Here is a 24405-nt window from a genome sequence, read left to right on the forward strand (position 1 = left end):
AATTTGTGATTCTCAAGACGAGAGTTGGCCACCCCTGACAAAGCAAAGAAGGAATCGCCAGAGTGGAAGTATTAAAACTGCATTCTTTTCATATATTTATTCTACATCATTTATTGATTGCTTAATGCTAGATTAAAGTTATAACAATTCTGGGGAGAGATTATGCCACAATATTTTATCATGGAATGGTCAATATCATGGAGGGGGGCATTCCCACAATATTTAGCCCCTTCCCAGAAAAATATTGCGGCAGTTTCCCATGATATTTATCACCACAAAAAAAACCCCCAAGATGTCAAAAAATCGCAGGGAAAGGCTGACATGTGATGGAGGCCCACTTCACCCAGCCGCCATCGTCTTAAAGGGTCAAGTGGCCAAAAATAATGTCCCCACACTGTTCAAAAACACCTCCCTGGGGGCCTACCCACCCTCCTGCTGCCTACTGAAGCTCCTCAGCAGGTCCAAAAGTTTAAAAAAATTTAAATTTTATGTTGAGTGGCAATGCCCTGCCCCACCTTCCTAAACCTCTCCTCTTTATTCAAAGTTACATCTCACCCCACCAAAAACCATAATCCCTGGTAGTCTAGAAGCCCCCCTCCCCCAACTGGTTACATAGAAAAGTGACTCTAGTAGTAGGAAAATGATATCAATTGACCCGACGTGAAAGGGATCTCTGGGCCACCACGGATTAATTTCTTAGATAAGGTGAGGGATACGACTAAGTAGGGAGATTGGGGATCAGACACTCCCCTAGACCACCAGGGTCTATTTTCTATGTAAATGGGGGGGAAGGAGGAGGGCCACTAGACCACCAGGGATTATGGTTAATGTTTGGGGGGGGGGGGAGGGGGTTGTCTTTGGTTAAGGCAGGGGATAATTCTGAACAAAGACAAGATGTGTGGGAAGAGCGCTGCTGCGCAACATTAAATCATTTAAAACAAAAAAAAAAAACCCAACAACTTTTCGGCCTGCTGGATTGCCTCAACAGGTGGGTGGGGAGGAATGGAAATGAATAGAGGTCGACTCAGACTTTGGAAGAGGTTTTTTGAACGGTGGGAGGGTATTATTTTTGGGCCATGTGGCCCTTTAAGAAACATCTTGGGTACAACAAGATGCGCATTAGTGTCCCAATGCACCCGAAATCTTATCTACAACTTCTGAATTTGTGTTAAAATAACATGGCTTGCTCTTTTTGAGGCAAACCGTGTTACTGTATTTGCACAGAATTACCTATGCATTAGTTACTTTGCATGCATTAGTGTAAATTGTATGCATGCAAAAGCAGCTAATTTCAATACGGGACATATTTTAGGGGGAAAATTGGGTATATCACACTATAATGGGATAGTCCAAGTACTGACCATACTAGACTAATGGTCAGTCCTTTAAAACAGGCCTCAGTGGAAAGGTCATTGACCCCCCCGACCCAGCAATCATAAGATCTTTGTTAATATTTACAGAAATAAGGAAGGTCACTGAACTTGTGAAACCTAAAGTTGTGGTTAGGCTAAGGGAGGGCGATGCTTCTCCCATTCCTGAGCTGCAGCTATTTTTGTACCGAGAAAACTGTAAAAAATGGTCAGAACTGTGATCTTTTTAAGCAACAGTCTTCTGGAAGGGGCAGAGCCAACCGATTCCTTGGGCTCTAATCAAACTTTGTAATGAATGCTTTGCTTCATATACAACTGTATTAAATTATTATGACTGTTGTATTTATCTGATTATTGCAATCAACCATTTAGTGTTGTTTGTAGCGACTCCCATTGTCTAATTATTGCTATAAACTCATAATAAACCCACTGCTATTTCCATGGGATACAGAGGTGTTTCAACTTGGTGTGTATATGAGAGAGAAAGTAGTACTAAGGTAAGACCTGTCACAGTGATCCTAGTCTCTCGGTCTGAACATGATAAACGCTTTTTTTTTGTAAGTTATAAGCCTTATCGCACCTTAGCAGTTCTCCTTACTGGATTGCAAACCTTTAGATAAACTGCAAATGTAATTGAATTCTTTATAAATATAAAAGTATTGCAATTTAAGCTATCTGCAAATTTCACCCTGGCTATTCCATCTCTGTTTTATATTTTTCAGTAATTTTTCCATTTAATCCTCAGTTCTGCAGAGGGATTCCCACTCAAGCCATGTTAAAAATTGACTTAATTTCAGGAGTTATAGCAACTGAATTTTAGCACAGCTTAATAAATGCCCCAGTTTATTTTTTATTTATTTGGCATTTTTTTATATACCGACATCCGTTTGCACAATCATATCGGTTTACAATTAACTTAGAACTAATAGGCGAGGCCTTCACATGGAACGGATGTACACTGCTTTGATGTACACTTCACAGTGTACATCAAAGCAGATTACATTCAATTACTCTAGGTATTTCCCTATCCCCACAGGACTTAAAATCTAACCCTTTACCCCTTCGTTAGAGGCTGCCAACCTGAAAAGAAAACATAATACTATCTCATCTGTTCTTTCTTTAAAAACATCTAACGGTGACACCTACCTTTGAATTCAAGGAAGTAGTTGCACTGTTAAGCAAGGTTTCTCTATCACTCAACTGAACAGGCTGGCTCATGCTGATTAATACTTCTATTCCTTTCTCTAGTGCCTTCTGGAAGGACTCAGAAATGGTGGTGGGATGAATTCCTAGCAAAAATAAATAACATTTTAATAGTAGATCTTTACTGAATCATTAACATTTCTCTTTCATGGATAAAACTTAACATAAAGGATATAAGAAAATTATTCCTTACCTGCTAATTTTTGTTCCTGTAGTACCACGGATCAGTCCAGACGGTGGGCTATGTCCCCCGTCCAGCAGATGGAGTCAGACAAAGCTTCGAAGGGTGCTACTTTATAAACCAGTGCACCCTCTGTCAATCCCCAGTATGAAGAACATCAAAGCAGGAGAGAAAAGAGGTGGATGGATCAAGGAAACCAAACACGTTTAACTTTGAACCGTGAATATGAATACACAACAGGCGCCAACAAGCAAACTTGCAAAAAGAACCATTACATAGGTTACAACAGACTTATGTGAGCAGAAAGGCAATTTCAAAAGTATTCGAAAGTATTTGAGCAGGAAGACAGAGTATATCCCAGAAAAATCCCATATATTCTTAGGGAGGGCGTCTGGACTGATCAGTGGTACTACAGGAACCAAAATTCCTTGTACGTACCCGGATCGGTCCAGACAGTGGGATGTACCAAAGCTTCCCTACACAGGGTGGGCCCCGGATATCCCTGCTCGAATGACCCTATTGCCAAACAAACCAAAGGACGTCGACTGCAGATTCAAATAATAGTGCCTCGCAAATGTATGCAAGGATTTCCAGGTTGCTGCATGGCAAACCTCCTAGGCCAAAACAGACAGGCTCTCCACCCAGGATGCTGCTTGCGCACGAAGAGAGGGGGCCCTGATGTCCGCGGCCACTATGGCGTCTTTCAGCCACCAAGCAATCGTCTTCGTAGCCTTGGACCCCTTCTTTGGACCAATCCAGAGAACAAACAAATGATCCGACAAGCAAAATTCATTAGTGACTTCCAGATAGCGAATCAAGATACGCTTGACATCAAGCTTGCGGAGATCTCTGGGATAGGCAGCTGAGAAAGATGGAAGTTCAACCGTCTGATTCAAATGAAGAGAGGAAACCACCTTGGGAAGGAATGAGGGCACCGTGCGCAAGGTGACCCCCAAATCTGTGAAGCAAAGGTAGGGCTCCCTGCAGGATAACGCCTGGAGCTCCGAAATCCAGCGGGCAGAGCAAGTGGCCACGAGAAAAACAGCCTTGATGGTGAGATCCCTGAGGGATAGAGGGCCGCCCAAGATCCGGAGAACTAAGTTGAGGCTCCAGGAAGGACAAGGGGCCTGAACTGGGGGTTTCAGGTGTTTCACTCCCTTGAGGAAACGGACGATATCCGGGTGTGAGGAAAGAGGCATTCCTTCTCGTTGATGGACTAGGGATCCAAGTGCAGCCACCTGTACCCGTTGCGAATCGTAGGCTAAGCCCTTCTCCAGGCCGGCCTGTAGAAATGAAAGAATCTGCACCACGGATGCAGTTCGTGGGGATGCCGCTGTGGAGGCGCACCACGATTTGAAAACCTTCCAAACCTGGACATAGGCGATGGATGTAGAAGTCTTCCAAGCCTTAAGGAGTGTCAAAACTACGGCTTCAGGGTATCCACGTTGTCTCAGTCGGCGCATCTCAAAAGCCAGGCCACAAGACAAAAGTGATCTGCCTGGTCGAAAAATACTGGACCCTGATGCAGTAAGTGTGGCAGATGACCCAGGCGAAGCGGCTCGTCCACCGCAAGGTTGACCAAGTCTGCGAACCACAGACGATGGGGCCATTCTGGCGCCACCGGTATCACTGGACCGTGGTGCACTTCTATTCTCCGGAGGACCTTGCCCACGAGCAGCCATGGCAGAAAGACAGAGGAGAATGTGACGTGGCCATGGGAGGACTAAGGCATCTACTCCTTCTGCGCCGTGCTCCCTTCTGCGACTGAAGAATCGCGGTGCCTTTGCATTGCGGGAGGTGGTCATCAGATCCAGGTGAGGGATCCCCCAACGACGGACGAGAAGGCTCAGCGCTTCCTCGGAGAGTTCCCACTCTCCGGGATCCAACTGTTGTCGACTGAGGAAATCGACCTGAATGTTGTCTACGCCTGCGATGTGAGAAGCAGCCAGCCGAGATAGGTTGGCCTCCACCCAAGCCATCAACTTGTCCGCCTCCAGCGAGACATGACGACTCCTCGTGCCCCCCTGCCGATTGATGTACGCTACCGTGATTGCGTTGTCGGAGAATATCCGAACCACTCGGTGAAGCATGAGGGGGAGAAAACTCTTCAGCGCCAGACGGACCGCTCTGGTCTAAGCGATTGATCGGCCAGGTGGCTTGTAACCTCGTCCACCACCCCTGAACCTAACTCGTCTGGCACACCGCTCCCAGCCAGAGAGACTGGCATCCGTGGTGACAACCACCCACTCTGGAATGTCCAAGGGCGTCCCCTGTGCCAATTGAAGCGGGTCAAGCCATCAGAGCAGACCGTCCTTGACCAGTTGTGGGACTAGGACAATCTGTTACTCCTGAGACACCGGCTTCCAGCGGGAGAGTAAAGCTCTCTGTAAAGGACGCATATGCGCAAAAGCCCAGGGTACCAGATCGATGGTGGAAGCCATGAAGCCCAGTGCTTGTAGATAATCCCAAGTCGTGGGAAGGGAAAGGCAAGAGAAGCGCTGCACTTGCACTATGATCAACCGGACCCAGTCTGGGCACAGGAAGACCATGCCTGCTGTGTCGAAATGTGCTCCCAGGAAGTCCAGAGACTGAGATGGGGTAAGGCTGCTCTTGGTGAAATTGACAACCCAACGTAGGGATTGGAGCAGCCGTAACACTCCTTTGTCCGCCCAGTGACACTGGCTCAAGGACTTCGCCCGGATGAGTCAGTCGTCCAGATAAGGATGAACCAATATTCCCTCTTGGCGAAGAGCTGCCGCAACCACCACCATTATTTTCGTGAATGTCCGTGGAGCGGTCGCCAGGCCAAAGGGCAGCGCCTGAAATTGGAAGTGCTGTCCTAGGATCTTGAAGCGGAGGAAGCGCTGATGCGCCTTGAGGATGGGAACATGCAGATAGGCTTCCATCAGATCCAGGGATGCGAGAAATTCTCCACGGTGCACCGCCGCAATCACAGAGCATAAGGTTTCCATCTGAAAGTGGGGTACCTTTAGCGACTGGTTGACCATCTTGAGATCCAAAATAGGGTGGAAGGAGCTCTCCTTCTTGGGAACCACAAAGTAGACTGAATAATGGCAGGACCCGACTTCTGTTGGTGGCACCTCGATGATCGCTCCAAGGGTGAGGAGTCTGTCGAGCATCTGCTGCACGATGATTCGTTTTTGTGGTGACCCACAGGGGGAGAAGAGGTATCTGTCCCGGGGGGGGGCGGGGGGAGGTGTCGAGCAAATTCGAATGCGCAGCCGTGCTTTAGATTATCTAGGACCCACTGATCAGACGTGATCTTGGCCCACTCCTCGTAGAAGAGGGAAAGCCATCCCCCTATCCTGGGGATCAGGGAATGGGCCAGCCTGGCATCATTGTGAGGACTTGGGTGGATGTCCCTGGGGTCGGGCCATCACGTGTCTGTCTCCGGCCTCGAAAGGAATGGGACCAGGACTGGGAACGTGAAGAAGGTGGACGAGGGGTCATATATGTCTTGTGGTGCAGAAACGTCATTGGCTGCGGAAGCAGCCTCTGGAGGCACTGAATGTCCTAGCAGTCCGCGGCCGATCTTCCAGAAGCCTATGCACCGCATTCTCTCCGAGGGACTTGATAATCTGGTCAAGGTAGTCTCCAAACGGAAATTTGCCTTTGAAAGGTAGTGAACCTAACTGTGATTTAGAGGAGGAATCCGCCGACCAGTTGCGGAGCCAGAGGAGGCGTCTGGCCGAGACTGCAGAGACCATGGATCTGGCCAGAACTCTGAGAAGGTCATACAGAGCACCCACTCCATACGCTACGACGGCTTCCAGGCGGTCTACCTGTAGCGCCTCGTCTGGAGGCAGGTCTTGGGAGTTGAGGAGTTGTTGAACCCAGCGAAGGCCCGCTCGCTGCGCTAGGGAGCTACAGATGGCGGCTCAAACTCCCAGTGCGGACACCTCGAACACTCTTTTGAGATACACTTCTAGCTTCCTATCCTGCAAATCAAGCAGAGCTGTACCTCCCGTCACCGGAATGGCTGTTCTTTTCGTGATGGCTGAAACTGCCGAATCCACCTTCGGAACCTTTAGCAGATCCAGGAAATCATCCGGGAGGGGATATAGTTTTTCCATTGCTCTGCTGACCTTAAGGGAGGCCTCAGGGGAATCCCATTCCCTGGATAACAGTTGAAGAGTAGGATGGGTAGGAAAGGACTTTGATGGAGGGCGTAAACCTGCCAGCAAGGGGTCTCCCTTCTTCACCGGAGCAGTGGGCCCAGGTGGTTCCTGTGGGGCCTCAACATCCAACTACTGCAGGATATGCGGAATAAAGGAGTCCAGCTCGCCCCTCTGGAATATATGCAGAACTCTGGGATTGTCCCCTTCCACCTGCGCCATAAGTAAAGGATCCTCCTGGTCTGGATCCGGAGCGGTATCAACACCCCCCACAGGTGGATGAACCAAACGAACCCATGCAGCCCCCTGAGGGGCCGCTATGGTGCTCCTGCCCCATAGCCCTCGACTCCCTGGGTGGCCCCCATGGGAGGAGGATCCGCTATCCTGATGATTTTGGGAGGAGGTGGCCCTGCCGCTGGATCCAGACGATGGCTCATCCTGGCCAAGTAGGCACTGTGCAAGAATAGCACAAAATCCGTGGAAAACAGAGGAGGCCCCAAGGGAGGTAAAATGGAGGGATCCCCTGCCAGAGGACATGGACAAAGAGGCGGCACCAGCGTTAAAATCGGCAAAGCAGAAACAGCGAAAAAAATCTCCTCAGGATCTCCTCCTGGGTTCGCAGGAGCAGCTGGCTCTGTATCCAAAATGGCCGCCGTTCCCGCTGCACATCAAGATGTGCCTGAAGGTGCGAAACTGAGCGCCCCGCCAGCTGCGAGGGGCTCTCCCCACCAGGGAGGTACCTTGTACAAACCCCCTCGCGGGAGAGCGCGATCCGGGTCCCCCGCACTCCAAACATCGATAAGCTCTTGGCATGGCAGGAGAGGGGGAAGCCCCGAGGAAATAAACTGCAAGTGCCGCGAGTAGCAGGAAAACATCTCCGCTTGAAAATAAAGCAATCTCCCTCACCGACCCAATAAGGAAGGAGGAAACCCCAGAGGAATGTACGTCTCTGTAGCTGGCTGCCCCAAGGAAAATGGCATCTCGGGGCAGCGGGCAAAAGGGGAAGAGGTTGGAACCTCCAACATAAACCCCCGGGAGAGCAGAGTTAGCGAGCTAAATCTGTGAAGGAAAGAAATACCAAAACATACCCAGTACACAGTTAAAAGAGAAAGCAGAGAAGGGAGACTGCGAGAAAAAACAGTTCAGGCTGCAAGTTGGAAGCTGTTAGCTTTTTTTTTTTTTTTTTTTTTTTTAACTACAAGAACTTGATCCATCCAACAAACAAAAACAAGTAAGCTTAGAAATAGAGAATAAGTCTAGCTTGAAGCTATGCCCTGGGGGGAGCAGAGGTTCCCCCACTCCTATCTGCTGGAGTCAGAAACATACTGGGGATTGACAGAGGATGCACTGGTTTATAAACTAGCACCCTTCGAAGCTTTGTCTGACTCCATCTGCTGGACAGGGGCCATAACCCACCGTCTGGACTGATCTGGGTACGTACAGGGAATAGAATTTTACCCTAGGAAAGTATAACATTTCTACTTATTAGTCCCTTACTAAATGCAAGACACTATTCGACACTTCCATTACAATGAAGACTTAGGCTCACCAAAAGCCAAGTGAATTTACTGGAATGTATGTCATATTCAATCATTTCCAAATTTATGCATGTGAACCGTTAACAAAACATACCTTTTTGGAGCAATTTAGAGCAAGCATCCAACAGGGCACCAGCAATAACAACAACAGATGTAGTGCCATCTCCAGCTTCAATATCTTGAGCTTTGGATAATTCCACCAACTAAAGAACATAAATTAGAAGAAAAGAACAATGAAAACTATAGGGCAGAGGCAGATAAAATATTGGTGTGAGCAGAGTACTTTGGCTTAACTATGGATTACCTAAATGTCAAAACTGATTTTGAGCTCCTGTCTCACACCATTGTAGTTTAAGGCAAGATGTGCTCACAGACTACTATGTCTTACAATGCAAAGCCACCATACAATTTAATATGAGTTTCAACTTCAGCAATAACCTTGTTTGAAAACCTAAAAACATGTTGTAGATCAAAACAAAGGTGCACATGCAGAACTTTCCTGGGTAATTAGCAGAAATCCATGTTTCCATGTGTGTGGCCAAGCATGCTGCACCTCATGACACACCTGATCCAGGTGGAACCCATACTACTGCTGCTGCTGTCACCACTTGGTCCCATTTGTGCTAGCCTGCAAACATGTTCAACACTTGCATGCTAATCTCACAGTACACAAGCCGTCAGCATAGGCTTTCGCTGTTACCGTGATCTCCCCTGTTTCCACCACTTGATTCAGCTACAGACTTAAAAATGACATGGGGCTGCAATTTAAGAGGGGCAGTGCCAAGTAAATAAATTAACTTGAGCCACTGGCTCACACATGTATAGGTGAAGGAAAGCTCAGCAGGGAAGAGACAGGAGGAAGATGGTGGGGTATGAAAGCAGGGGAGAAGATACTGAGGACTGAGGAATATAAGTTCAATGCTAGGTCAGACCAATGAGAAATCCAGCCCAGCAAACCATCTCTGACGGTGGCCAATCTGGGTTACTTGCCTAACAGAGCCTAATGGTGGATCCCTTCCCTGTTGCTCGTTCCCAGAAGTAAAAGATAGCTAACTGCAAGTCTCCTTGGCTAATTATTAATGCATCAGTTCTTCAGATACGTGTCCAAACTTTTTAAAAATCTAGCTACATTACTAGCCTTGACCATATTGTCTGATAATAAATTACAAGATTAAAAAGAAAATTATTCCTTACCTGCTAATTTTTGTTCCTGAAGTACCATGGATCAGTCCAGACCATGGGTTATGTCCCCCTTCCAACAGATGGAGTCAGAGCAAAAACTGAGAGGCGGCCCCTCATAACTGGTGCGCCCTCTGTAAACCTTCAGTATTAAGAATATCCAAGCAATAAGGAAAAACACCTTGGATGGATCAATACAAAACTGAATATTAACTGTAAACAAGTCTAAGCAAAAAACTTGCAACCTGAACTCTTAATCAGTCCCAAACCGATCCTGAAATAAATTACACAGTCGAGCTGAAAGATTATCCCAAAGAACCCCTAACAATCCGTAGGGTGGGCGTCTGGACTGATCCATGGTACTACAGGAACGAAAATTAGCAGGTAAGGAATAATTTTCTTTTCCCTGTACGTACCAGGATCAGTCCAGACCGTGGGATGTACCAAAGCTTCCCTAAGTAGGGAGGGCCACTGATAGCCCAGCTCGAATGACCTGAGCCCCAAAGGAGCCCACGATCGGTGGTTGAAGATTCAAGCAATAGTGACGCGCGAATGTGTGTAACGACTTCCAGGTAGCCGCTCTGCAAATCTCCTGCGGAGAGGCCTCTTGGCTTTCTGCCCAGAAGGTGGCTTGAGCTCGGAGAGAATGAGCCTTCATACCGTCTGGCAGTGGACGCCCAGTGCCAAAGTACGCCATAGAAATTGCTTCCTTTAGCCTGCGAGCAATGGAGGTTTTAGAAACCTTGTTTCCCTTCTGGGGACCACTCCAGAGGACAAGAGGTGATCAAATAAACGGAAGCATTGGTAGCCTCCAGACATCAAAGGAGGATGCACTTGACATCGAGGCGTCCAAGCTCTCTGGAATCCTCATCCTGGAAGGACAGCAGCTCCACCAACTGATTCAAATGAAAGAACGAGACCACCTTTGATAGAAAAGATGGTACGGTACACAAGGAAACCCTGAATCCGTAAAGCATAGATAAGGCTCTCTACATGACAAGGCTTGAAGCTCCGAAATTCTGCGAGCAGAACAGATAGACACCAGGAATACTGTCCTGAGAGTGAGGTCTTTGAGGGTAGCTCTCTTCAGAGGTTCAAACGGTGGACCGCCTAGAATTTGAAGGACCAAATTCAAGGTCCACATCGGTGGCTTCACATGCTTTACTCCCTTTACGGACCGGACTATGTCAGGGTGCGTGATGATGAAAGAGTAGTTACATCCTGATGATGGAGGGCACCAAGGGCTGCCACCTGAACTCTGAGGGAATTGTAGGCTAATCCCATCTCCAGACCTCGCAAGAAAGATAAGATCTGGGGTATTGTCGCACGACGTGGAGAAAGTTGTGTGGACTGGCACCAAGACTCAAAAACTTTCCAGACCCGGACATAGGGCATGGAGGTGGAAGACTTCCTAGCCTTGAGAAGAGTGGCGATAACTGCCTCTGGGTACCCTCCTCTTCTCAGCCGGCGCTGCTCAAAAGCCAGGCCACTAGACAGAAGTGATCTTCCTGGTCGAAAAATACTGGGCCCTGTCGGAGAAGGTTCGGCAGATGTCTCAGTCGAAGCGGGCCATCCACCACTAGGGTTGAGCCAAGTTTGCAAACCACGGCCGTTGAGGCCATTCCAGAGCTACCAGGATCATGGGCCCCTGGGTGACTCTATTCTTCGGAGCACCTTTCCCACTAGGGGCCAAGGCGGAAAGACGTAGAACAGGAGGTCCCGCGGCCACAGGAGGACTAAGGCATCGACGCCCTCTGTGCCTTGTTCTTCTTCTGTGACTGAAGAAGCACGGAGCCTTTGCGTTCCTTTGAGTGGCCATCAGATCAAGATGGGGAGTCCCCCATCGCGTGAAGAGGAGTGACACTGCTTCCTGGGACAGCTCTCTCCCCCCAGGATCTAAGCGTTGGTGACTTAAGAAGTCCACTTGAACAGTGTCTATGCCTGCAATGTGAGACACCGCCAGATGGGACAAATGGAGTTCCACCCACGGCATTAGCTTGTTCATCTCCTGAGCGACATGGAGACTCCTTGTCCCTCCCTGACGGTTGATATCGCCACTGTCGTTGCATTGTCAGAAGACTCGGAATGCTCGGCCTTGGACTAGAGGCAGAAAGTGCTTCAGCGCCAGACAAACTGCTCTTCTCTCCAGACAGTTGATGGGCCACACTGACTGAACCGACTTCCACTGCTCCTGCGTCGATCGGCGTCCACACACAGCCCCCAAGCCGGCGAGGCTGGCGCCTGTCGTAATGATCACCCACTGCAGAACCTCTAGGTCCACTCTTAGCAAGTGATCCAGGTTGAGCCACCAGGTCAGGCTGTCCTGGGCTAGAGATAATAGCGGCAGAAGTCTGAAATTCCCGAAACACCAACTTCCAACGGGAGAGTAATGCTCTTTGCAAGGGACGCATGTGGGAAACGCCCAAGGCACTACATCTATAGTGGAGGCCATGGAGCCCAGCACCTGGAGATAGTCCCAAGCAGTGGGAAGTCGGAGATTCCGAAAGCATTGAACCTGAGAGAGAGGAGAGATTGGGCCCGATCCAAACAAAGAGAGACTGTGCCCACTTTGGTGCTGAAATGAGCTCCCAAAAAGTCGAGTGACTGCGCCGGAGGGAGGCTGATCTTGGCAAAATTGACGATGCAGCCTAGCGACTGGAGGAGACGTAATACTCTTTCCACTGAGTGCTGGGACAAATCCATGGACTTCGCCTGGATGAGCCAGTCGTCCAAATAGGGATGGACCAGAATCCCTTCCCTCCGTAGGGCCACCGCCACCACACCCTAACTTTGGTGAAGGTGCGAGGAACGGTCGCCAGGCCAAATGGCAGGGCCTGGAACTGAAAAAGCTGCCTTAAAATCTTGAAGCAGAGGAAGCGCTGATGCTCCTACAGGATGGGGATATGAAGATAAGTCTCCATGAAGTCCAAGGACGTGAGGAACTCTCCCCGGTGTACCGCCGCAATCACTGAGCGCAGGGTTTCCATCCTGAAGTGTGGTATCTTGAGAGTCCTATTGACCATCTTGGGGACTACGAAGTAGACGGAATAATGACCGAACCCTTGTTCCGGTACCGGCACCAGGAGAATGGCACCCAAATCCAGGAGCCGATCCAGTGTTTGTCACACTGCACACTGATGAGACCGCACGGAGAGAAGACAAACCTGTCTCTGAGAGGTCGAGCAAATTCTAAAGCGTAACCGTGCCGTAGAATATCCAAGACCCACCGATCTGAGGTGACTTTGATCCATTCCTCGTATAAGAGGGAAAGATGTCCTCCTATCCTGGGAACTGAAGAGTGGACCGGCAACGTTTCATTGGGTAGATGTAGCAGAAGCTCCGTGCGTAGAGGAGTTCCGAGCCAGTCTCCGGCCTCGAAAGGAATGAGACCTGGACTGCGACCTCGAAGAGGGAATCCTGTGAGGCAAGGGTCTAGTCTGACAACAATGCCATTGGCCTCTGAACCGGGTCCGCGTAGTGACGATCTTCCGGCAATTTATGCACCTTATTCTCTCCAAGCGATTTAATGATCTGGTCCAACTCGTCTGGGGCGGACTCAATGATCCCGTTTGCATCCCCAAGGAGAAGATCCTGCGACCCAGGATCTGGCAGATTAGAAGCTAAAGACCCCGAGGAATTAACAGCTGTCCATCCTGACTGTACCCTAGAGGGATCCAACACCCCTGATGGCCTGGGGACCTTTGCTGGTATAAGTCCCTCCTCCTGCCATTCAGCCTCCGCTTCTAAAAAAAAAGCTTTGTGCATTAAAATCACAAACTTAGAAGAAAAGGCCTGCTGTCTCTTTAAGGTCCCCCCCCCCCCGTCCCCCCGGGGGAGAGGCCGCATCGGGAGGAGAGGCAGGCTCTAAGTCTGCTGGTTGCACAGGGCTTAAATTAGGTGTAATGAAAGTACAAAATCAGTAGTAAAATGAGAATTCCCTTCCCCCATCTGACAAAGAAACATGTGCAGCAGGCTGGCTCTCAACATGTGGATACAAAATGGCAATCGAGGCATCAGGAGGGGGGGGGGTGAGGAGTTGCCGCAGGAACGGCAAAGTCCTTCTGTGTCTGGCTGATGCAAGCGGGAGAGAGAGAAAACTGCTCTGCGCTCCTTCCCCCGTAAGCTGCTGGTCCTCGTACAGGGTACGGATTAATAAAAAGTAAAAACCTTTCCTCTTTTTCCTTTCCCCTCCAGACAGCCGTGACAGAGGAATTTTACTTCTCTGATGAGAGACCTAAGGTATGGAGCTTCTCAGGGGTCTCCACGGGGAAGGGACTGAACCACCCCTCCCCCTGCACCCAGTTCCTCACAGGAACAAGAAATTCAGAGCTGCTACCTGTCAGAAATGACCCGCTCTCCGTTCAGTCAGAGGAATGGCGCGTCTCTAACTGTAAGGCTGCCCCCGAGGAAGAAACGGCATCTCAGGGCAGCAGGGTGTCATGGGGGAGAGGTTGGACCACCAACATTCACCCATAAGGCAGCTGAATACTGGCTGTAAGAAATAAGTAAACACTTACCCCCAAAACAACAGAATAACATAAGACGGCATGTACAAAACAGATCTGTCACTGAAAACAAAGTTCTGCCTGCAAGTCTCCAGAGAAGCTGAACACTTTTTTTTTTTTTAACTTTATAAAGAATTAGAGGAAAAACAAAGAATAAAGAAATTCTGTAAACTATCCTCTAAATGAACTAGGGAACTGAAGGTGCAACTGCCATCTGCTGGAGTCAGAGAAATACTGAAGGTTTACAGAGGGTGCATCAGTTATGAGAGGATGCCCTCTCAGTTTTTGCTCTGACTCCATCTGCTGGAAGGGGGACATAACCCACAGTCTGGACTGAACCTGGTATGAACAGGGAACGGGAACTGTGTATTGACTGAAAAAGCACTTTCTGAAATGGAGAAATTACTTACCTGATCATTTCGTTTTCCTTAGTATAGACAGATGGACTCAGGACTCAGGACCAATGGGTTATATGCTCCCCTGCTAGCAGATGGAAACTGAGTCAGGTTTCAAAGCTGACATCACATTAGAGACATACCCCTGCAGTGACCTCAGCATTTTCTTCAAAAGCCATTGTGGACATACTCTTGACAAAATTGATTACAACTAGAATAAAACTTAATAAAGGATAACTGTACTCAAGTAAACAAATGTTGAATCCCAGCAAGAATATAGATGCCCTGACCTAGGGATTGCCTGAAATCGAAATTCATATCACGGACGATACCTTGGCCCCGTTCTTGGGCAGCTGTGGGAGGGATGCTGAGTCCATCTGTCTACACTAAGGAAAGGGAAATTGGTTCTTATCTGCTAATTTCCGTTCCTGTAATACCACAGATCAGTCCAGACTGCTGGGATGCACTTCTACCATCTGCTGGAGATGGAGAAATACTGAGGGACTGCAGGTGGCACTCTCGGTTATGTAGCAGTGCCTCAAGGTTTTGTTCTCTGTCTCCATCTGCTGGTAGGAATGCATAAACCCATTTTTCTAGACTGATCTGGGTATGTTCAGGAAAACAAAAGTATCAGGTAATTTCTCCTAGCATGTAGCCAGATGGACTCAGGACCAATGGGATGTACAAAAGCTACTCCTGATTGGGGCGGGAGGCTGCCCGCGGTCCGGTTAGTGCTGCCCTTGCAAAGGCTGCGTCCTCTCGGGCCTGAACGTGAAGGCGATAGATCCTGGAGAAGGTGAGTAAGGAGGACCACGTTGCATCTTGGCAGATGTCAACAGGAGACAGCAGTCTAGCTTCCGCCCAGGGTACTGCCTGAGCCCTTGTGGAATGATCTTTAATCTGAAGGGTAATGGCTTTCCTGCCTCTACATAGGCTCCCGCAACTACTTCCCTGATCCAGGGAGCTATGGTAGCCCGCGAAGCTGATTCAACCTGTCTCCTTCCACTGTGAAGAACAAATAAGCGGTCCGTCTTGTGCATCGGTCCTGAGACTTCAGATACCGCACCAAAAGCTTAGACATTTAAATGGCGGAGGAGACTGTATTCTCCATGTCCTCGAGCCTATCTAGGGACAGTCCCAAATTGAACTGATTCAGTGAAACTCAGAGACTACCTTGGGCAAGAAGGATGGAACAGTATGAAATTGTAAGGACTCCTGGAGAGATCCGGAGGAACGATTCCCAACACGACAGTATATCGATACCAAGAACACCGTTTTCAGGGTTAATAAGTGCAAGGAAACACTGTGCAGCAGCCGAAACTCCAAAACTAAATTAAGATTCCTTAAGGGAACCAGACACCATAGGGGTGGCCGGAGGTCCTTCACCCCTTTTGGAAAACAGGCATGTGGTTCCTTTCACCTCGCCACTGAAACAGGAAGAGTGCTGCAACCTGGACCTTGAAGGAATTAAGGGCCAATACTTTTAGTCCTGATGGAATTCTGCGCTGATGTGGAGCGCAGAATTCCCCCCCTGCGCAGAATTGCCAAATTCTGTGCACAAAATGTCAGAGGAGACCCCGGCATGCTGCGAACGGAGCGTGCCGTTTGCGGTGAAGGCGGCGGCCCCTGGTGCGCCATTCGCAGCAAAGATGAAGGCCCCCCCATGCCTTGGGACCCGCTCCACTTGCAGCAAAGATGAAGGCCCTAGTGAGAGTGAATGTGTGTAGAGAGGTGTGTGTGAGGGAGGGGTGTGAGAGAGGGAAAGGGAGGATGATAGAGGGGAGGGTGTGAGAGAGAGAGAGAGTGGGTGTGTGTGGGGGGGTGCTTGAGTGCAGGAGAGGGGAACCTATTTGAGGAGATTGTGAAGGAGTGTGTGAGAGAGAGAGAGAGAGTGTGCGTGGGGGGGGGTGCTTGAGTGCAGAGAGAGGGGAGCCTATTTGAGGAGATTGTGAAGGAGTGAGAGAGAGAGAGAGAGAGAGACTGGGAGCTGGTGTGTGTGTAAAAAAGGATCCTGTGTATGTGAGGGTGCTGGCCTGTGTGAAGGGATTGTGTATGTGTGAGAGGGAGCCTGTGTGAAGGGGGTGCATGACAGAGAGACATACATAGCCTGTGTGAGGATGTATGCGTGAGAAAGGGAGCTTCTGTGGGTGTGTATGTATGAGGGGATGTGTGTGCGAGAGAGTGAGGGAGCCTGTATGAGGGTATGTGTATGTGTACTAGAGAGAGGGAGCATGTGTGTGAGAGAGGGAGGGACAGAAGGAGCCTGTGTGAGGGGCAGTACTAAGAATGGGGTCAAAATCTGGGATTGGCGATAGAGTGGAAGGGGTTGAGCCTAGAGGTGGAGGGGAGAGATACTGGTAGCTGGAGGAGTTGGCCAAGGGAGTAGAAGAGCGCGTGGAAGGGACACTATTACAGTGAATCTCTAAGTAATAACATTTTTCTGTATTAATTTAAAATGTAATTAAAGACTGTCATGTAAATTGTGTTATTCTGACCCATATAAAGTTTGCAGAATTTTACTTTTTTTTTTTTTGCGCAGAATTCCCCCAGGAGTACCCTTTATTCAAGTCATCCTGTAAAAATTCCAGAACCAGTGATATTTTGATGACCTGAGGGGCAAGACCGCGTTTCCTTGCCCCAAGCACCTTCCAGAGACGTGAAAAGAAGACACAACCTTAGGCAAGAACGACAGTACCATCCTAAGGGAGACCCCTGGATCAGAAAAACGAGAAACGGCTCCCTACAAGACAATGCTTGGAGTTACGACACCCTCCTGGCGGAACAGATAGAGATGAGGAAAACGGTCTTGAGAGTCAGATCCTTAAGCGTAGCCCGCCGGAGGGGTTCGAAGGGTGCCTCGCAGAGAACCCGAAGCACCAAGTTAAGGCTCCACGAGGGACAAGTAGCCCGGACAGGCGGATTCAAGTGCTTGGCCCCCTTGAGGAATCGAATGACATCCGGAGCCGCCACCTCGTAACCATCGATACTACCTAAGAGAGACCCGAGAGCGGAAACCTGTACCCGTAAGGAGTTGAAAGATAAACTCTTAGAAAGGCCATTCTGGAGAAATGAGAGGATCTGGGATACCGGAGCCTTGATTGCCGGCACTCCGAACTCAGCACAGACACTCTCAAAAACTCTCCAATCCCGGACGTGAGCGAGAGAGGTAGAAGGCTTATGGGCCCGTATCAGAGTGGATATAACTGCTTCTTTATATCCCTTCCTTCTTAGTCGCTGCTTTTCAAAAGACAGGCCGCTGGACAAAAGCGATCCACCTGATCAAAAAATAGTGGACCCTGCCGGAGCAGGTGTGGAGATGGCAGAAGTGAAGAGGACCATCTGTTGCGAGGTTCACTAGATCCGCGTACCATGGTCTGTGGGGCCACTCGGGTACCACAAAAATGATGGGTCCCCGATGAAGTTCTATTCTTCTGAGGACTTTTCCCACCAGAGGCCAAGGGGGAAACACATACAGGAGACCATGGTGAGGCCAGGGAAGAACCAGGGCATCCACTCCTTCCAATCAGTGCTCCCTTCTGCAGCTGAAGAACCTGGGAGCTTTTGCATTGTTCAGAGTGGCCATCAAGTCTATGTGGGGGGGGGGGGACCCCACCTGCGGACGATCAGCTCCATCGCTCCGGACAGCTCCCACTCTCCGTGGTCTAGACGCTGATGACTCAGGAAGTCGGCTTGAACATTATCCTTCCTCGCAAAGTGGAAAGCTGCCAAGCGATCCAGGTGACCCTCCGCCCAGGTGAACAGCTTACTGGCTTCCAGAGCCACCAGGCGACTTCTGGTGCCCCCGGTTGATGTAAGCCACCGTGGTGGCATTGTCCGAGAGAACCCGCACCGACTTGCGACGGATCAGAGGAAGAAAGACCTTGAGGGCCAACCGGACCGCTCGGGCCTCCAGACGATTGATGTGCCAGTGGGATTGGGCTGGGGACCAGCATCCTTGCATAGATTGTGTTTGACACACTGCTCCCCAGCCTGAGAGGCTGGCGTCCGTCGTGACAATGATCCACTGAGGCGTCTGTAGAGGCATCCCCTTCAGGAGGTGTGCGAGTGAGAGCCATCATTGCATGTAGGCGATGGTGGAGTCTGAGCGCGGGAGGAGCGTCCAAAACTGTTCCGACACTGGCTTCCAGCGGGACAGTAAAGCTTTCTGTAATGGACACATATGCGCAAAAGCCCAAGGAACCAGATAGATAGTGGAAGCCATGGACCCCAGGACCTGAAGGTAATCTCAGGCAGAGGGTAGCGAGAGTGATAGAAAATTGTGCACTTAATCCATAAGTTTGATCGCCCGAGTGTCCGTCAGGAACACCTTGCCGACCCAGGTGTCGAAGCATGCTCCCAGAAATTTTAGAACCTGGGAGGGCTGGAGATTGCTCTTGGAAAAGTTGACTATCCACCCAAGGGAGGCGAGGAAAGCCAAGACTCTGTCGACCGCCGACCTGCAGAGAGCCTCCGACTTGGCTCGAATGAGCCAATCGTCCAGGTAAGGATGAACCAGGACCCCGTCCCGGCGGAGAGTGGCTACCGCCACTACCATGACCTTGGTAAAAGTGCATGGCGCCGTGGCGAGCCTGAACTGGAGAGCCTGAAACTGGAAGTGTTGCCCCAGAATGTTGAACCGGAGCTGCTTCTGATGGTCTCGGCATATCAGTATGTGTAGGTTAGCCTCCGTTGAGTAAGGCCAGGAATTCACCTGAGCGAACCGCCGCTATCACCGCCCTCAGGGTCTCCATTCGAAAATGGGGAACCTTGAGGGCCCGGTTGACTCTCTTGAGGTCCAAGATAGGACGGAAGGATCTGTCCTTTTTGGGCACAATGAAGTAGATGGAAAACTGGCTGGTTCCTTGTTCCTCCAGCAGTACTGGGACTATAGCTCCGAGCTCTTGCAATCTGACAAGAGTCTGGCAGACCGCTGGACGCTTGCGGTTTCCGCAGAGAGATTATGTGGAGGTCTGAGAGATCCAGAGCAAAATCTAAAGCGTAACCTCTTTCTATCACCTCAAGGACCCACTGGTCCGACGTGATTTTGACCCATTCCTCGAGAAACAGGGACAGACGTCCGCCTAAGTTGGGAACGGAGGAATGGGTCGGCCTTATTTCATTGGGAAGAGAGCTTTGCGACAGAGTGCTGTGGGTTTCCCTCCCGGAAGGGAATTCAGCCATGAAAGGAATGAGACCAGGACTGGGATGTGGAGGAGTTACCTCTAGGAAAGGAACCCTTCGCTCTGCTATCGAACTGGCGCTGACCTCTAAAACAAGAACGTGAAGGAAAAAAGGACTTGGACTGCTTCGGGCGGGCTTCCGGCAGCTTATGAACCTTGTTCTCTCCTAAAGATTTGATAAGCTGTTCAAGATCCTTCCCAAAAAGCAACTTGCCCTTGAAGCGACTTAGAGGAGGAATCCGCAGACCAATTGCGCAACCAGAGAAGACGCCTGGGTGACACCACTGAAACCATGGCCTTGGCCTGCACTCTGAGCAAATCGTATAGGGCATCCGCCCCATATGCCAATGCTGCCTCCAGTCGTTCTGCCTGCTCCGCCTCTGCAGATGGGAGATCCTGGATGCTGAGCAATTGTTGAACCCACCTAAGGCTTGCCTGCTGTATGAGACTGCCGCAGATTGTCGCCCGGACCCCTAATGCCAGGACTTCAAAGATTCGTTTGAGATAAAGCTCGAGCTTGCGGTCTTGAATATCTTTCAGTGCCATCGCCCCCACCACTGGGATGGTGGTGTGTGTTTGGTGATCATGGAGACGGAAGCGTCCACCTTGGGAACTTTAAGAACATAAGAACATGCCATCCTGGGTCAGACCAAGGGTCTATCAAGCCCAGCAACCTGTTTCCAACAGTGGCCAATCCAGGCCATAAGAACCGGGCAAGTACCCAAAAACTAAGTCTATTCCAGTTACCATTGCTAGTAATAGTAGTGGCTATTTTCTAAGTCAACTCAATTAATAGCAGGTAATGGACTTGTCCAAGAACTTATCCAATCCTTTTTTTCACACAGCTATATTAACTGCACTAACCACATCCTCTGGCAACAAATTCCAGAGTTTAATTATGTGTTGAGTGAAAAAGAACTCTCTCAGATTGGTTTTAAATGTGCCACATGCTAACTTCATGGAGTGCCCCCTAGTCTATTATCCGAAAGAGTAAATACCCGTTCCAGACCTCTCATGATTTTAAACACCTCTATCATATCCCCCCTCAACCGTCTCTTCTCCAAGCTGAAAAGTCCTAACCTCTTTAGTCTTTCCTCATAGGGGAGCTGTTCCATTCCCCCTATCATTTTGGTAGCCCTTCTCTGTACCTTCTCCATCGCAATATATCTTTTTTGAGATTTGGTGACCAAGCATTGATCAGGGAGGGGATACAGCTTGTCCATTGCCCTACCCACGTGGAGTCCCACCTCGGGAGACTTCCATTCCCCAGAGGAGCAGTTGCCTGTGCATAGGGTGAAACGGGAACAGACGTGGAGGAGTCCTAAGACCCGTCAGGACCGGGTCCACGTTAGCTGCTAAAGAGGGAGTAGCAGAATCCTCCGGTGACACTTCAATGTCCAGCTCATCCAAAATAAAGGGAATGAGCAGGTCCAGCTCTTCCCTTTGGAACAAACGGAGAACACGCGGGTCATCACCCTCTAGGGGAGGCCCTGGGAGCAAATCAGTCCAGATCAGGATCAAGGAGTGCAGCCGGTTTGGGGGGGGGGGGGGGCGGGGGGCTCCCGGCACCACCCTGACTCTGACGGAACCCTGGCCATCTGGAACAGCAGGGAGCTGTGAAGCAGATACCCGAGGGGGGGCTTTAGCGGGGGGGGGGGGGGGGGGGGGGGAAATCATCCTCTTCCTGCAGGCTAGCTAAATAGGATTTGTGCATTAAAAGCACAAATTCAGTTGAGAAATGAGGTTTAGGCTTCTTGGGAGGGGGGGAGGTAGGGTCAGAAAACCCCTCCGGAGAGTGAACGGGGAAACAGTTAAATCGGGTTCTCCTTCCCGCCCTAAATATGAGGTAAAAACCTCCCCCAAAATGGCCGCCGTTCCCGCAGTTTTTCGGGCAGGGAACGGCCTAGCCACGCGCCATCGGTCTTGGCGCTGCTGCGGAGGGACCTTCCCTACCTGGCAGGCACCCGGAGCAGAGCCTGTCGCAAGGAGAGCCGCAAAGCAGGCTCCTCGCAGGCTAGGCAGGCAGAAGAACGCGGCATGATCAAAGGGAGCCGCCACTGAGACATTCAGATGAGCCGGGCTGCAGGGGTAAGCCTATGAGGACGAATGAACCCTGCACGCAACCCTATGAAATCAGAGCAGGGAGAAATTAAACCTGCTTTGTCTGCCAAGGTAATTGCTGTTACCTTTTGAGCAATTGCATGGGAATTAATCTTCCTTGCTGGGAGACCAGAGGTATTAGCTTCTCAGGGTCAGTGCAGCCAGAAAAGGGGGAGTGACTGGACCACCAGTATCGCCCCAAACAGCAAACAGGTCTGGGAAAGGGAACCTAGGCTGAATAATCAAGGAGCAAGCCCCCTAGGCTCCCAGCAGAGCGAGGAGACAGAGCTGTCTCCGTTAGAGCAGAAGTTTTGAATGCAATCAGAGAAACAGTGCATAAAAACAATTTGGATCCTTTTTTTTTTAATTACAAAAAGGATAGTGAATACTTGCTTGATCTTGCAAAAAATCTGAGAAGAAAACCCCAAAGGGAAAGAGAAATTGAGGAAAAGAAGGGAACCACAGGGTCTACTGTCTGAATCTGCTGGAGACAGAAATACTGAAGGAATGCAGGGTAGGCTGTCCTGATATAGGATACCCTTTCAGTTTTTCTGTGTCTCCATCTGCTGGACAGGAGGCTCAACCCACTGTCTCATACTGTCTGGACTGATCCGGGTACGTACATGGAAATAGGCTATTGTGGGCAGAAGGGACATCTTTGGTGGCTCTGTCAGTATCCTTTTTCAGGCTGCAAAAAACATTTTAATTTTTGTTAAAAACTTCACCATGTCTGCTTTTAAGACAGTTGTCATGTGGGTTTGCTGCACTAATTCACCTTACAGAGACCAAAAGAATTAGGAAGAATTCAAGTTTCAAGTGATATTCATTGAATGCTTGCCCACAAGCACAGCAAAAATTACAATTGTGTAGTTAAAACCCTGACAGATCTGTCTTTATCTTACTAAGTACAAAAGCCCAAGAGGAGAAGTACCTGGGAAAGCAAATGTGGTATAAAACACTTAGGCTTCAACAAATACTTTTAGCAGTAAAAGCTGACAGACAGTGTATCAACCAAATCACTGCAGTGCAATGGTCTTCTAAATTCTGCAGTGAGCACTGTTTTTCTTGGAAATTGCAGAATTTGTGTTTTATAAATAAATAAATAAGCATGAGGGCATTTTGCCTGGATATTTATCCAAGTCTGGTGCATTCTGAAATGTTCCCTCCTCATACAGATAAAAAAAACTCCCAAGCAATTATCTCCTTTATGACACCCCTACAATCCAAAAGGTACAATCATATAACACTCCTACCATCCATCCTTCTCTCTACCTTGTGACCTACTGACTTGTTTATTCTTGCCCCTTTTGCCTCTCATCTAGACTTGTATTAAAGTCCGTTAGCTGTGCTTTCTGTCTTCTCAGCTCAATTTCTTCAAAATTCAGCAGCTGGTCTTTTCCAGTTATCTGTCTTCTCCTCCCTCCTGTTCATCTTTAACTAGTCACCAATTAAATAAAGAAATCAATTTAAGATTCCAGTCATTAAGTGTTTTCTTGATTTGGTGCCCATTTACCCATGCTCTCTTGGTGCTCACTAATTTCCATCTTGTTCTTTATGTTCCTAATCCCAGATTTTCCTTACCTTGCCTCATAACCATTCCTTCTCCTTCTTAGGCCTTCTTCTGCAATAGCCTTCTTACACTCCTACAATATTGAGGACTCTTCTACTATACCCACAATCTGCTCTTACTTGAGACAAACCAATCTCCTCATACCAGATCTACAGCATTTATTGTTTGCCCTTTGTACCGTCTACATTGTTTTTCATGCTGTTATTGTGATGTCTCTTGTGAAACACCAGGTTGAGAGTGCTATATAAAGAAAGAAACTTACCATTTTGGCTGCAGGGTGCAGAACTTGCATTTGTTTCAGAATGGTAGCACCATCATTTGTAATGGTCACATCTCCTTTTCCATTGGATCTGAAAAATATGTTTCTAAATGATTACTAATTCTCATAAAGCAATTGCTTGTGACATTAGAAATTTAACAAAAACGACTTATGGACAGCTCCTTACCATTTTATCCATTCCTTTTGGTCCAAGGCTTGTTCTAATGGCATCAGCAACAGCTGGAGAAAAACAGAGCTCCTATTATTTCTAGCTCTACAAGATGTTTATTTTTAGCGCCCAATAGGCCTTTTCACGTCGATAAGCACGATTTAAACAGAGAAAGAACGTTTGCTTACCTGTAAATATTGTTCTCCATAGACAGCAGGTTGAATTGGCATTATGCGAAAGTGATGTAATCTAACTGCACCAACGCAGATCTAGCCCTGAGGCTAGCTGTTTGGAGTACAGTTAGTTTCCCTCCCCAATTTAAAATAAGTGGTCATAACATTAGCTTATTGCCTCAGGAGTTTAAAAAAAAAAAAACTAGCTTGTGTGTTAGCAAAACTATGCACTGAATTTCAGCATAGTTTGAACACTCAGCTTTCTAATCAGCCACTTAATGAGATGTGCCTAGTTTAGTGCACCTTTGTTTTTAATACCTTTTTAACACACCATTTTATCGGTTAAACTTTACTCGTGACTTAATGAGGTTTATAGCATGCAGAAAGGTACACTAAAAAACATAGGTAAAAATGTGTGTTGAACTTTTTGCATCTCTATGCAAATCT

The 24405-nt window shown here is 48.8% G+C and overlaps 1 pseudogene; it reads right to left on the bottom strand.

Moving 5' to 3' along the window:
* The window catches only part of LOC115082391, a 98424-nt pseudogene extending 74718 nt beyond the window's left edge, over positions 1-23706 (bottom strand).
* Positions 23707-24405: the final 699 nt, after the last annotated feature.

This window comes from Rhinatrema bivittatum, unplaced genomic scaffold (assembly GCF_901001135.1).
Source record: "Rhinatrema bivittatum unplaced genomic scaffold, aRhiBiv1.1, whole genome shotgun sequence".
Classification (NCBI taxonomy): domain Eukaryota; kingdom Metazoa; phylum Chordata; class Amphibia; order Gymnophiona; family Rhinatrematidae; genus Rhinatrema; species Rhinatrema bivittatum.